The sequence below is a fragment of the Cuculus canorus genome, chromosome 1, assembly GCF_017976375.1.
Source record: "Cuculus canorus isolate bCucCan1 chromosome 1, bCucCan1.pri, whole genome shotgun sequence".
In the NCBI taxonomy this organism is placed as follows: domain Eukaryota; kingdom Metazoa; phylum Chordata; class Aves; order Cuculiformes; family Cuculidae; genus Cuculus; species Cuculus canorus.
The window spans coordinates 142,673,028-142,685,501 of NC_071401.1; the positions used below are offsets into that span (position 1 = coordinate 142,673,028).

Sequence of the window (12,474 nt, forward strand, 5' to 3'; positions counted from 1 at the left end):
TTATCACCAGAAACATGCCAAGATGCAAAGCTGCTGGTAGAACAATGGTTAGTGTTAATGGAGTCCTGTACAGTGGAAGGGATGACTGAGTAGAACAGAGATGACTTTTGTTACAGGACTATCCAGTAGAGAGAAGACCATATGGCAGATATCTTCAGAATGAGAGTCAACCATTGCTTTTGCCTAGGTTATGTGGGATACAATGGTCTTCCATAGTAGTAGTCAGTAAAATGATGGCAGTTTAACTTCATCTTATAAAGCATTCCTTAATTTCCAGGCTTTCAGTAAATTCCAGTTGAGTGTACTACTCTTTAAGTATCAGCTGAGCATTGAGAAAGTACTTATAAGCCAAAGGAGGGGTGTTATGAAATAGCACTTTTCACTAATTTACCACCATTTCAAGCCCAAAGTCAGAAAATTACTGTGAAGTCTGTCCAGAGACCCGTGTTCATGGTAAGTGGGTGCTTGGGTCATAGAAACTGCTCTCAAAACTGATACCAGCTGGCAATGTTATGAATGTAACCAGCAGAGAATGAAATAGCACTGAAGGGTCTTTGTGCAGCACTGGAACTTTTTTCTAAGCATGAATTTGGAAGGAGAAAAAGCATTTTTTTTAAAGAAAAAGATGTATTTTCTTGGTTCTTTTCCTTCCTTTTCCTGATCTGTGAGTTAGAGCAGAAGCACTCGAACAGTTCATCTGGCATTCAGTATAAATGCAAAGAAGCAAACTTCTAGGTGGAAGAGCTGGAGAAAGAACAAGTGACAGGAGGATCTGCCCCTGACAGAGCCATTTCTCTTCCGTTAGCAGAGCTTTTCACAACCCCTGTGGAGATTTCCACCCCCTCAGTTATGCTGAATGCTGAATTGACTGTGTGGACATGCTGTGAAGGGGCAGGATCCTCTGTAGAGGGAAGAAGAGAGCAGAGAAAGCAGCAGAGGGTAGGAGAAGAAATCACATTAAAACACTAACAATAAGGAAAAATTTCTGTCATTTGTGGGAATGTTATGGAACAAATCCTCAGTGAGCACAGAAGTTGATACACAGAAATTAAATCTCGATTGCTTTTTCCCTAAAGGTACCACAATCCCTGCCCCTAGCAGGCACTTAGGTGACTTGACCTCAAGCGTCTTCTGCTTACTTTGACATGTGGTGCATTCCGCTGGGTGTTTTTATTCCCTGTTTCTTACGTGGTGAGGAAAATTATGCATATTTCAACCAAAGTATGGGCCGCAAGGCAGCACAGAGGGAAATAATTTCTCCCAAAGGGTCCAAAATCCTTCACGCCCCCAGCTGTAGCCCCTGTTGACTTCAGTGGGAGTGAAAGGGTTTGCTGATGTATGTCCCATCTGCTGCCTTGGATGCAGATCTGCAACACATTTTGTGGGGTTTCAGGGAGCAAAAAAGTACTACATTACCATCTGCTTTGTTTCTAGTAGTGACTAGATTCATTGTCTGAATCTTTCATAATACCAGTAGTGGTTAAAAAAAAAATAACAAAAAGGAAGATAAAAGAATTGTGGTCACATTACCTGTTTCACTACTGTTTGATCTTGAGGACAGCAGCTTCGAGAGTAAGGATGTAGGTCTTTTCACCTCACCTCACACTGATGTGGAGTATCCACATCATCCTGAGTGGCTAGGACCTAATTTTGGGGGACTTCATCCCACAATGGAGGCTGCAGCGCAAAGGATGCTAGGCAGTGCTGTAATACCATTCTGGCTACAGGAGAGAGGGGAGGGAAGGGGAGGAAGTAGAGACATGACAAAAGGCAATCAGAGCAGAATATGATGAATATTGTTGTGGTTTTCTTATTTTGATGGTGTCAGCCCTCAATAGGCTTGATACTGTGCTTATTTAGAGTTAGGATACTACCAGAAGTCAGTTTGGTACCCAACATTGGTTTATTGATTTGGAAGGCCAAATATCTGGGTAAACTTGTAGTTTGTGGGTAAATGGTGTTACAGTTCTGTGAAAGGGGAACAATAGAAGCTTTTTGTGTGCCCCTGTAGAAGCACAGATGATATGAACAGGCCTGTCATTCTGCCACTCATTGTTACTGTCACTTATTTGACTTGACACTGCTTGGGGGGGAATTTGTAAGAGCTCTGAAATGTTCACTGTGCATACAGTGAAAAATTAAGCTCTAGGGTTTACAGCCATTCCTATGGAGGTGGGGGGCAACATCCCCACTGCCCCCATGGGGAGAATGCTAGTGCCAAGGAGCATTGGGCCCCTTCTCTTCTGGCAGCTGAATGGCAGTCTCCAGCCAAGGCAGAGAAAGGCAAACTAGTAAAATCAAGTGTCCATGAAGATGACACAGGCCTGGATGTCATCTGGGCACGAGGGAGCAATCAGCTGGGATTAGAGAGCAGCCAGGCTTGAGCGCTGAGGAAAGAGATGGAAGGGAAAGTACAGGGTCTCCTTAAGACTGTTTCAGTCTAGCTTGGCTCAGTAGGGAATCTCAGAACATATTTGGAGGTAAGACTGAGATACTACTCTTGCCATCAAAGGAGTTACTCCACACAAAGACAGACCAGGAGGTGGCCAAATTCAGGAGCAACAAGTGGTCTCCTCTGCCCTATCCTCTCCCTGTTTCACCCATCCCTCTCCTTCTCCTGTTGGCCGAGACTGTGTACCTGGGGCACAGGGGGGATGAACGAAGGGTTTAAGGTTCTCCTGGAGGACATAGTGGAGCCAAGACAGGGTCCATTTGTGTAAGCTGAGTTGGTGTGGTCTCTTTGGTGGGAAGCCACACAGGCAAACCTACCTGCACCTTGGCTATGCCTGTTTCTTGGAGTTTGTAACATCTACTTGCTATATTGTGCTTCGACACTTCAAAGCACTATGCAAACATTAAGTAATGCCTGGATGATTAATTATAATTAATTAAAGGCAGCTGTTCTCTTGGGATGTCATTCCAGTACCTTTCACGCACACTAACTTTGTTGGAAATGAAAAATAAGGAATTGTGATGGCACTCTCTCCAAGCCAAGTCCTGCCCCAGATAGCACTGTCATCTGCTCTCTCCTGTGAGTCAGTAGCCTGGGGCTTTCTGATCTTGAGGGGATATGCTACAGAAATCACATGTAGCTACTGACAGAAGCTTTTAGTGATTTAAAGCCCCAGTGAAACTGCTGGAATCTGTGCAGGAGTTTAGCTGTCACTTTGGGCTGTGTATGACGTCTCTTTCATTGCCTGAGCTTCTCACTGTTCAACTTACATGGCTGTCAGCTGGCTGCCAGTCCCAATAGGGGCAGGTAGGAGTTTCTTTCCATTAGGCTCCTTGCCATGGTGGTTGTATCTCAGAGATGGGAAGCAGCTGATACCAGCAAACCACAGGGTGTTCACAGGCTCCGTGGTGCCCAGTTAAAAAAAAATCCAAACAAGCACTTGAGAGATGCAGGTTTATTTTATATGCTATCTCTTTCCTCTGTTCATATTGGAAATTACTCCTAGTTCTTATCTGCAGTGATTGAAGCATATCTAAATCATTATCTCATGACACCAACAGTATATACAGATGTATTTGAGGAGAGTCCTGGGCAAGCTCAGACAAGGGTGAGTGAAGAGATATAGAGTCTATTTTACAGAGAGTTTTGGGACACTGAGTTAAGGGCAGTATTTTCAGACAGTATTTTCTGTACTCACAGCAGGAGCAGATTTTCAAAAAGCTTAGATTTTTTTCAAAAGTATTTGAAATCAATCAGTCTGAAAAATAGATAATGGGAAGTAATTTTGCCATTATACCACTGGTTAAAGTCCAACCTCTCTCATTCTGATGGAAGCTCTTCATTTGAAAAGTAATTACTAACCATCTTGACATGTCTCCATCCTCTGCCTTGGTCCCCACTTTTGGCTGCCTGCTGTCTCTTACCAGCAAGCAGAGAGAGAGAAGTTGCGGGTGGCTTTTTCAGCAGTTATGTTGCTGTGGCATCTTTTCAAACTAATCTACACATAATTCCTACAGTTTTATTGCTTGAGTGGATAAAACATTTCAACCTCCTCTCTAGAAACTGACAGCTGCACCTGTAGAAACTATTAAAATGCATGGGAATAAGCACCTTTTACATGGGAATAACTGCATCTGAGCTGGAGAATTAAAATTATTTCACTAGACTGACCTGGAGACTGGCATAACATTACCCATACAAAACCTGAAAGCAGCTGATCTCTTGAATGTGTCTTGCAGTATGCAGAAGGAATGATGCTTTTATTTTGATGCTGAAAGATGTGCCAATGCTGTCTCATTGCTGGGAGTTCTGTGAGTTCCCAAGGCATCACCTGGGTGCCTTTATGGAAATCATGGTTTCACCTGCATCTAGTGGTAGCACAGGAAGAAAGAATATTCAACACATTTTTAGCCTATCACCCCCTATATCAGGTTTCTGCCTGATGTTACTCCCTCCTGGCATTCCCTGAAGCCCAGGAAATTTCTCAGGCATCCCTTTCATCTGACAAAATGAAAGACATCTGAAGAGGCTATGCCTTGAATCTCAGTTGTAGAAAACATTAAGGGCACTCAGTAAGGCAGAAATGCTAGAGATTTTAGTACTAACAGTAGTCATGCCTTCTCCATCTCTCGGGATATCTGTCTAGAGGACGTTATCTGTTGGTACACATTTGGCTGGCCTGTGGGTTGAGGCAGTAGTCTACAGGCCAGGATATTAACCTTACACGATGCCATGGGTGTGCCAAAACCAGTGTCTCTTGTATCTTTCATCTGTCCATCTGCCTGCCTGCCTGCCATCCACTGCATTCTACTTTACATAGTGAGCGTTGGGGGAGAGATTTGTGAGCGTAAAAGCTACTGTTTTGGGTGGTTTTGGAGCAGATACTAGTTATTCCATAAGCCAGAAAAAAGTAAGATGGTTGCCTTATTTTGCACTGGCTCTGATCTTAGAAGATCTATCTTTTGCCAAGGTTTGGTGTCAGAGCTGGGGCCACATGGTTCCATGCTCAGAGCTCGTTATCCTCCTGCCAGTTTAGTGAAAAGGCAGAAAGAATAAGCTTCTGCCTGCAAAGCTCCATCCAGATATCTCCATGCATAGACAGTTACTGGTGACAAGGGGGTCAAATATGTTTATTTTATTCTCAGAAGAATGCTGAAAATAGGTATCTGACACATCTGCTGTAGCATTTTCCACATCCTGGCTGGACGTTGGCAGTTTCCTTTTCTGCCATGGTGTATCTATTGTTCAGAGCTTCAGCACACAGATCGTGCCTCCTTCCTGTGTGTGTCATCATTGCCTATTGCCTTGGGAATGAGCCCTTGGTTGGGAGGAAACTAAGACAACAGCCAGTTCTGTAGAATAAATACTTCCTTGTAGTCTCAGCTGAGTGCCAGAGTTTGCACACTTATCAGGAAGAAAAAATCAAGTGAATCAGCCCTCCTTTCCTCAGCCCGAACAGGCAAAGCTTCACCCAGCCCAGATAGAATTCCCCCACTGTGGGTAAGTTTCTATGACCCTGCCCACACCATGCCCTCACCAGCTATTTCAGGGTATTCTCTCAATGGTGCACCATAACAACTTGTGAGCAGTGGGATTTCTTTTGCCTGCTACTGAGGCATCTGTCCAGGACATTCCCAGTCGTGGAGCCTGTTCCAGGCTGGAGGTCCAGGCCAGGAGCCCATTCTTGCCTGTACATAGCAGAAATCTTCAAGCCTAAGGTTATTCATCACTGCCGCCTCTATAGCTCCTCTGATTGCCATGGCTGTCATGCTTGAAGGGAAAAGAGCCCTTGACACTGGCTCAGAAGAGGCTTGCATATAGCTGGATTTTTTAGGTTGGCACCCAGCATCTTTGCCATGTTTCCTTTGCTTGCAAATTATTTGATATCATTTTAATTCTGAGCCGAATTAGAGCAGTGCAAGGGTTGCCATAGCAACCATTTCCTTGTGCTTTTTGGTCTGACTCATTGCAGACAATTACTCTCGCACTCCAGGATTCACAGATGTGATAGAAGAATCATGTGCTGGGTTTTCAACTTTTTTTTTTTTTTTTTGCTTTTAATTTCCTTCCTAACCCCTCTTGCATTAACTCCTGCCTAGCCAGCATCAGCAAGGGACTGTATCTCTGCCCAGGGCCACGTGGGCTTTTGAGAGCACACTGCATGTAGGATATATGTAGATGCATATTGTGTGAGGGGATTTGTGCAAGTGAGCACGTATTTGCAAACACAATCATTTTCTCTGCAGTGTGCTGTGTGTCTGTGATGCCAGTCTGTGTGTATAACTAGGAGTGTGCAAGGATGCATATATTCATGGAGCAATTTGCACTTATTCCTGTCTGTAGTGAGGCTACAAATTCACACGTGTTTTCTGTGTGTGAATGCAGATATGCCCATAAGAAATCCCTGCGGATGAGAAGGTGTAGTCAATATGTAGCTGGTTTGGGTGTGTTGAGTTTGTTGATATGCACCCAGCATTCAGGGGGACTGACAAACTGTGTGGGTCACAAACGAGTCAGGACCTCCTATTCAGAGCTGTGTGAAGATCCACAGACTGCCAAGCAAGTGGCATTAACACCTCTGACCAAGTAGGGTGCACACCTAAATCCTACGTGATTTCAAGGCCGATTGCAAAGCCTCACTCGTGTGTTTCCCCCACAGCAGTTCATATCTATGCATCTACAGTACATGGAGGAATGTAGTGATGTCCATGCAAGGACCATAGCCTGGGGTGTGGTATAGGTATAATTGAAGTCACGACCTGTCTTAGGACCTGTAGTTCAGTAGAGAAACAATGTCCTGTGAGAAGATGCTGAGAGGGATCACAGAAGCAGTCTGTAGGGATGAAGGTGGTAGATATTATGGCAGAAGAGGTTATAGGAAATACCTCCTGAGACGGTTTGGCTTAAATTCAGCCAAGGCACAAGGAGACAAGTTTTCTAGGGTGAGAATCACAGGAATTTAGCAGACCTGAGGACATCTCTAGTCTGCATCTAAGATACATTCCTTTTACCATCAAACTCAGCCTATTTCCTTCTTGAGTTCTCTTCTCCTGCCCTACCTATCCACTTAAAGTACAAATCTTCTCATCGTAAGGCTATGTAATGGGTCTCCTACTGCTAGCCTTTTCCCCTCATAAGACCTTTTGCTTCTCCTTCTTTCCCTCACTGGGATGCAGAAGGCTGTTCATAGGACCATAGGATAATTCTGGTTGGAAGGCACCTCAGGAGGTCTCTAGACAGCCTCCTACTCAAAGCAGGGTCAGCTGTGAGATCAGACCAGATTGCTTAGAGCTTTATTGCAATAACATTCTCAGAAATATTCCATGGTTATCCCTAATGCTCATACGCTGTGCTCTCACTGTCCATACTGTGCAGAGGCTGCACTGATAACCATTGTCCTTTTTTCCCCCCTTATCCTTACTCTGTAGGACTACCAGCAAATCTGCATCCGGAGATGCTGCATGATGGGTAGTTTGCAGTGGGTATGGGCTTGCTGTTGGGTGGTGAGGCACAGAGAGTGTGAGAGGAAAGGGGAGTTGAAAGGTGAGCGTGCTGCTTCTGCCTGCAGGAGAGCTTGGCTAGGAACCCTTGCCTGGAAGCCCTGGGAAGTGCCAGGTTTCCCCAAGGCAGTGGGAAGGCAGGGGAGAGATGTGTGTGCAGAAGATAGGCAAGATGTGGACAAAACTGCTTACCTGGAGCATGTGGAGGGGTAGTCTTGACACTGTTTTCACAGGCAGCAGTGCAAAGTCTGGGATGTGGGAAGGAAGAAGTTCAGCTTTTGGGGACATTTCAGAAATGTGGAGCCCACATTTCTGTGAGGAGTCAGTAAATGGCAAAGCCTGATTCTGTTGCCCTTCATCTGTCTGCCACCACCGGCAAATCTTAGGCTGCTTAAACTAGCTCTACAGAGAGCCTGTGAGGAATGGAAAAAGAACAGACAGCAAAGCAAGCTACATCTTAGAGGTCAGGAAATGTAGGATAAAGTGAGGTTTATTTGCAAATCAAGCTCTGTTAGACCTTGTAAAGGAGACTAAAACAAACAGCAAAAGATTCTTCAGCTATTTGGGAAAAAAAAAATAAGTGAAGCTGCTTCTGGGCAGCAAGAGTGAAGTCGAGATCAAGGACACTATAGTCTGAGCCAAAAACCAAAGACAACTCTGTTGTCAAATTATTGATAAGGACAGCAACATCATCCTTGGGGAAAGAAACAAGCTTGGGAATAAGCAGCTCAAGCTGCTTTGTGCATTCAATGCTGGGCTTGGGTGCTCTCTGGCCTCAGGAAAGGTGGCATGCAAACATGGGCTTGTAGCAAGGATTTTTTTTCAACTCCACTCACAGTGATTACTCCATCTAGGCTGGAAAAGGGAAATTCAGCAGTTAGAGTTAAGGAAGGGGGAGAAATTAGTTCATCAGTCTCAGATCTGTGATCTCTGTAATGTTTGTAGCACTTTAGAGGAGATCTTGAAGGAAGGTATAGTTATGGTCAAGTAGTTAGGGGGAAAGTCAGGCAATAAGAGTTCACTAATGCTAGATCATACCAGACTAACCCAATAGCTTCCTTTCAGATGGCCGTTTTCCTGGAAGGAAAAGAAATTTTGAAGGTCTCATCTCTGTGTTTTAGTAAAGCACTTGCTATGTAAGAAACAATAGATTGGAGTAGATCATGAAAGGTAGAGAAGTTGTAAGGGGCAGGGAGGCAGAAGTTGGAAAGGATGATGGCAGCAGCAAGACCACCTGTCTAGCAAAGGATTAGTTGTAGCATTCTCCCATGGTCAGCTATGGAATTGGTCTGTGCTAACATTAACTTGACACTGGCACAGATAGCAAGCAATATGCAGTAAGAAAGTGTCCTGGTGTTTCAACGCTAGAAGATATCTCTAGTACAAGAAAGGAGCAGGATATTGTAGAGAAAGCCTTATTTGACCTTGGTAGGAGTACCAGAAACAGAATGAATTTCAGTGGTACAACAGGCAAGGTCATATTCTTAAGAACTAATATGAGAAATCTTCTGTAAGCTGGGAACTCTGTGAGCTATGAGGGGAGGCACAGCAAGCAGGGCTAGAGGCAGTCCTTGTCTTCTGGGAACTGTTGGGCCTGTTTTGCCAAGTCTCAGTGAGTATCCTCAGCATAGGCTGTGTTGCCCCCTGATGCCCACACAAAAATTAGAGACGCTTTGTCCACCAAATTCAGTCTTAAGATCCTTGCTGCAAGGCAGTTGGGTAGACTCAGCATTTCCCAGCAACTCTGGTCATGTGTCAGATATACGTTGCTATGCTCCACCCTTTTCTTCCTTTGTTCTAGCCTTTGGCTCTAAAATGTGCATGTTCTCAGGATCTGTTTGCCAAATTAAGGAATGTGGGTTTTTTTAACGCATCAGGACAAAGTTGGTAAACATGTTGGTAAAATGCTGAAATCTTTTGTATTAGGAAAGTAGGATGATGGCAAGTGGTGGTGTGATGCAGTTGTGGATGTAGCAAATATCATCTTCGAATGTAACTAGAAAGGTGTTCGCAGTGGGGATGGAGATGTGCTAGCATTCCTGCCCAGAGCTCTCTGACACCTCTCCTTCTAGTTTTGTTATGGTTTTGGCCAGAGGAATACAGGCTGAGACATGTACAAACAGGATAGAAACATGATAAGAGTAAAGGGAAGTGCATCTCCATTAGGAGGAGCCCGGGAGAACCCAGCTGTTTAACCACATGAAAGAAAGTCTTCAGCAGATAGGATTGCTGTAATAACTGCATCTTGTAGGAAACATTTAAACTAACGTACATAGGTTCTATGAAGCCAATGTACTGTATATAGACAATGAAAATATTTAGGGTTCAAAACTAGAAGAGGGTTTCTAGCCATTAGGGTAATGCATCTTTAGCTGGAATCTGAAGTAAAAAGGCAAATGGGTTTAAGCTAGAGCTTGAAAAGTCTGTAAGAAAGCGATGGCACCTTGAGCAGAAAGAGATGAGACTCTGCTAGCCTGCACTCCCTTCTCCATCACCAGGGAAAAGCAGAAGTCCCTTGTCTCAGTGTGCCACAGTACAACTACCAGTAAGGAAACAAGCTGTAAGACAGTTGCTTGGGGCACTCCCTCTTCACTTCTGCACTCCCTTTGGATACAAGGCCAGGCCTTTTTGCCATATAGTTGACGCGTTCCATGATTTTAGTCATGACTGAATAAAAATACACTTCCATTATTTTAGTCATGACTGAATAAAAATACACTTGTTAATGCAGTTGAAAGCCCCAGCATAGCACCTGGAAGGCCACAAGTTGGTGCTGACCTCAGCCCCTTCTCAGCCTTTGACAGCGTGGTGATTTCTCATGATTGATTTGGGTTTTGCAAAGTAAAGAGTGAGCAGAAAAGCCCTTGCTTATGTTAACAAGCCTTTAAAAAGCAGATGGGGATGTGGGGGCTTGCGTGTTTTGTGGCAGCTGAGAAGTGACAGTTGAGGAGATCAGAGAAGGGAGAATCTGAAAAGCAGCTGGTCAGAGACAGTCTCTGAAAAGGGGATGATCAGTCACGAGAGGATGAAAATAAGAGGAGAGAGAAAGAATAACTGGGGAATCAAATACATTTACATCTGGTAATTACTTCTGAAAGATAACTGTATGAAACCATGAGTGGATGAGAAAATGGAGGCTACAAGAAGGGGACCATCAGTTTAAATAAAGGGCTAGATGTTTCTCTTGCCAAAAATTGCATAAATTTGGAGATTCTTGTTTAAAATCCAGAGAATTTATACTACTATAAATGTGGTTGAGTGGGATCAGAAGTAGTTTCCCATAATCTGACTTCCTCAAAATGACTTGTTCACGTGTTGCCCTAGTGTTTCTATACGCCTCCATCTATAAAGTAGGAACAACGGTCACACAGCCTAGCCAGTTTATTGTGAGAAGTTGTTGGTTTGGAGGTGTAGGGAAAGGTTGTATTTACTATTGTAGGGCAATAGTGAGGTAATACATACAGAACAGAGCAAAGGTTTTGAGAGATGAGGAGAATACTTTTAAAAGGAGGTGGAAAAATTGGAAAGAAATTAGAAGAAGTGTGACAAAAACAGGCTGGACCGCTGGGCTAAGACCAGTGGCATGAGGTTTAACAAGGCCAAATGCCGGGTCCTGCACTTGGGCCACAACAACCCTATGCAGTGCTACAGACTGGGGTAAGAGTGGCTAGAAAGCTGCCCAGAGGAGAAGGACCTGGGGGTGTTGATTGGCAGCCGACTGAGCATGAGCCAGCAGTGTGCCCAGGTGGCCAAGAAGGCCAATGGCAACTTGGTTTGTATCAGAAACGGCATGGCCAGCAGGTCCATTCTGCCTCTGTACTCAGCACCGGTGAGACCGCACCTAAAATACTGTGTTCAGTTCTGGGCTCCTCGCTACAAGAAGGATGTTGAGACTCTGGAGTGTGTTCAGAGAAGAGCAACGAAGCTGGTGAAGGGGCTGGAGAACAAGTCTTACGAGGAGTGGCTGAGGGAACTGGGGTTGTTTAGCCTGGAGAAGAGGAGGCTGAGGGGAGACCTTATTGCTTTCTACAACTACCTGAAAGGAGGTTGTAGAGAGGAGGGTGCTGGCCTCTTCTTCCAAGTGATAGAGGACAGTACAAGGGGGAATGGCCTTAAGCTGCTCCAGGGGAGGTTCAGGCCAGACATCAGAAAAAAATTTTCACAGAAAGGGTCATTGGGCACTGGAACAGGCTGCCCAGGGAGGTGGTTAAGTCCCATCGCTGGAGGTATTTAAAAGACAAGTAGATGAGGTGCTCAGGGACATTGTTTAGTGGTTGATAGGTAAGGTTGGACTTGATGATCCAAGAGGTCTTTTCCAACCTGATGATTCTATGATCCTATGAAAAGGCTACAAATATGTTCCAGAGGAAATGCTTTACAGCAAAAGACTTAATTAACTCCATCTGCTTATTTTACCAAAAAGACTGAGAGATTATTTGATTAGAGTATAAAGTAACTTCACTGGGAAAGATGCTGGTTTCTGAACACTTGCTGTTTAAATTTAGAGGAGAGAAGCATAACAAAACCACATGATGGGAAAGTGAAACCAAACAGATTCAAAGGAGATATGAAGCATGTATGCTAACAGTGAGCCTGAATAGTTATTGAAGTAAGGTAGCAAGGGGAAAGGTTTTTTTTAATCTCTTGCCTGTTTTCAAATCAAAGGTAGATGACTTTCTGGAAAATTCACCTTAGCTGCATTTAAACACTGACTCTTGGACTTCCTACAGGATAACATCTCTAGTTTCTGTTTCATAAGCTAAACAGATTGAGCTCTTTAAGCCTTTCACAGCATGGCATTTTCTGCCACCCTCAAATAATGTTTATGGTTCTTTTCCACAGACTTTCCAAGTAGCGTGCGATACACAGAAGGTCAGACTGGATGATCTAAAGTACCTTCTGGCCTTTATACTCTCTGAATCTCTGCCTCTGTGAATTCATTAATGTTTGCAAGCTCCAAGAGAGCTGCCAAAGGCAAGCACTATAGAAATGCAAAGCATTGTTGTTACTCTGGATATTTCC

At 44.2% G+C, this 12,474-nt stretch overlaps 1 protein-coding gene across 2 annotated transcripts in view; it reads left to right on the plus strand.

Moving 5' to 3' along the window:
* The window catches only part of CACNA2D4 (calcium voltage-gated channel auxiliary subunit alpha2delta 4), a 133,039-nt gene that overhangs the window by 63,493 nt on the left and 57,072 nt on the right, over positions 1-12,474 (plus strand). The window lies entirely within an intron of this gene.